The 2,500-nt window shown below is 49.6% G+C and overlaps 3 non-coding genes across 3 annotated transcripts; all 3 read left to right on the top strand.

The window, feature by feature from the left end:
• Positions 1-66: 66 nt before the first annotated feature.
• TRNAS-AGA (transfer RNA serine (anticodon AGA)) lies at positions 67-148 on the top strand. Its single transcript has one exon. It is a non-coding gene; the product is annotated as a tRNA-Ser (tRNA).
• A 363-nt stretch (positions 149-511) lies between these two features.
• TRNAS-UGA (transfer RNA serine (anticodon UGA)) lies at positions 512-593 on the top strand. The gene has a single exon. It is a non-coding gene; the product is annotated as a tRNA-Ser (tRNA).
• A 1,567-nt stretch (positions 594-2,160) lies between these two features.
• On the top strand, positions 2,161-2,242 carry TRNAS-CGA (transfer RNA serine (anticodon CGA)). Its single transcript has one exon. It is a non-coding gene; the product is annotated as a tRNA-Ser (tRNA).
• The last annotated feature ends 258 nt before the right edge of the window (positions 2,243-2,500 follow it).

Here is a 2,500-nt window from a genome sequence, read left to right as displayed (position 1 = left end):
GGGGCGGAGGAGACATTGTGTGTGGCTAAAGTGTTAAGTTTATAGTAGAAACAGGTTTGCTCAGGAGTAGTCGTGGCCGAGTGGTTAAGGCGATGGACTAGAAATCCATTGGGGTTTCCCCGCGCAGGTTCAAATCCTGCCGACTACGGTGCAGCGCCCGCTTTTATTGTTTACTCTTTTCTGGTGTGGAAAACAATCTTAAAATAGCAGTATAATACAATTACTAAAGGAGGCTGCGGCGCACTTGAGATATTCAAGCAAGATCCTAGGAGTAAAAGCGGCTTCATCCTTTAGGCCAACGCAGAGAAACTGGTACGTTTTGACGGGTTTCGTTTTGCAATTTCAAACATATATGTACATTTAAAAGAAACTTGTGAGGAGAAAGAACGGTGCATGATGAGAGAGAAGGGTGGAAAGTACAGGACAAGATCTAGAGGCAAGGCGATAGAGACTAAGGACTCTTCTGTGTAAGCACAGCACAATCTTTCGAGTGAGAGTTTCACTCTCATGGGTAGTCGTGACCGAGTGGTTAAGGCGATGGACTTGAAATCCATTGGGGTGTCCCCACGCAGGTTCGAACCCTGCCGACTACGTCTCGGTTTGAACTGAGCTGCAATTTTGCGATTTGCTCGGAAATGTCCCCAAAACAAGATGTAAGCACGCATGTCAATTATAGGATGGACGATAAAGCAGACATTGGGAAGACTCCCATCCAGGATTCTCTGACTGTTAGGGGTGGGGGCCACGATTATATTTCCACCCTGACTCTAGTTGCCGCTAGAGCCATCGACGCCTGGCATCGCCTCCGTCTGTAAGAAGCCCATCCTGCGCTTTTCCTTGCCTGCATCTTTACAGCAGATATTGGGAGGGGTCCATGTGGATACAGAGGATGGAGCAACTGGCACGCAAGCTATCTGCCGAGCCTTTTTTGTGTGTCAGCACAAGGGTTCTCGTGTCACTTCTAGACCTTCCTTGGCAGATGCATTCAGGAGAGGCCCCCTACCTGCGACACAGTGAAAGTACAGTCTTTTGCTGCCCTGTGCAAGCCAGGGGACTGAAGGCACAGCTTTCTGCCACAACAGCAGAGAGCAGAGGAAGGGCGCCCAGGAGGACCGTCAGAGGGTGGTGAGGCCCCTGTCCTCTCGGCCCCGATCGGCCAAGACCTCTCTATATGGGCAGAAGGGACCCATTCTGCGGTCCTCTGAGACTTAGGGCCACATGCCCAGAAGGCCCACCACCCAAATCTTTGCCATATGGCTTAGACTAACTACCGGACCACTCGTGCGGCCATTTATTCCTCTGGAGCCTGTCAAAATGGCCTGCCGAAATTGGCTCCCAGGAGGCCTCTGCAACTCGATTTGCATAGAGACAGCCCCTGCCCAGGCATGCTTCCAAACAGGACACTGTTAACAGTTTCAATTTGGAGCTGGCAGAAGCCAGTGCAACCTAGTGAAGGTGAGGCTCTGCTGCCTGGCCGCTTGCTAGGTTTATTAGCACAGATCTGTCCCTGGCACTTAGTCCGAGCTTGGCAGGGAGGGGATATGGCATTTAGGGAACTTGGGCCAGACCATAGAGATTCTGACTTTTGAATGCATTTTCAAGGGTCATGGGAGGGCCAAAAGGGAACGGTGCAGAGCGGCATAAAGTAAGGGGCGGAGGAGACAGTGTGTGTGGCTAAAGTGTTAAGTTTATAGTAGAAACACATTTGCTCAGGAGTAGTCGTGGCCGAGTGGTTAAGGTGATGGACTAGAAATCCATTGGGGTTTCCCCGCGCAGGTTCAAATCCTGCCGACTACGGCGCAGCGCCCGCTTTTATTATTTACTCTTTTCTGGTTTGGAAAACAATTTTAAAATAGCAGTATAATACAATTACTAAAGGAGGCTGTGGCGCACTTGAGCTATTCAAGCAAGATCCTAGGAGTAAAAGCGGCTTCATCCTTTTGAACAACGCAGAGAAACTGGTACGTTTTGACAGTTTTCGTTTTGCATTTTCAAACGTATATGTACATTTAAAAGAAACTTGTGAGGAGAAAGAACGGTGCATGATGAGAGAAAAGGGTGGAAAGTACAGGACAAGATCTAGAGGCAAGGCGGTAGAGACTAAGGACTCTTCTGTGTAAGCACAGCACGATCTTTCGAGTGAGAGTTTTACTCTCATGGGTAGTCGTGGCCGAGTGGTTAAGGCGATGGACTCGAAATCCATTGGTGTCTCCCCGCGCAGGATCAAACCCTGCCGACTACGTCTCGGTTTGAGCTGAGCTGCAATTTTGCAATTTGCTCGGAAATGTCCCCAAAACAAGATGTAAACATGCATGTTGATTATAGGATGGACGATAAAGCAGACATTGGGAAGACTCCCATCCAGGACTCTCTGACTGTTAGGGGTGGGGGCCACGATTATATTTCCACCCTGACACTAGTTGCCGCTAGAGCCATCGACGCCTGGCATCGCCTCCGTCTGTAAGAAGCCCATCCTGCGCTTTTCCTTGCCTGCATCTTT

This window comes from Ambystoma mexicanum, chromosome 3q (genome assembly GCF_040938575.1).
Source record: "Ambystoma mexicanum isolate Mex_15411 chromosome 3q, UKY_AmexF1_1, whole genome shotgun sequence".
In the NCBI taxonomy this organism is placed as follows: Eukaryota; Metazoa; Chordata; class Amphibia; order Caudata; family Ambystomatidae; genus Ambystoma; species Ambystoma mexicanum.
The sequence above is the reverse complement of the archived record's forward strand: the minus strand, read 5'-3'. Positions and strand labels throughout refer to the sequence as shown.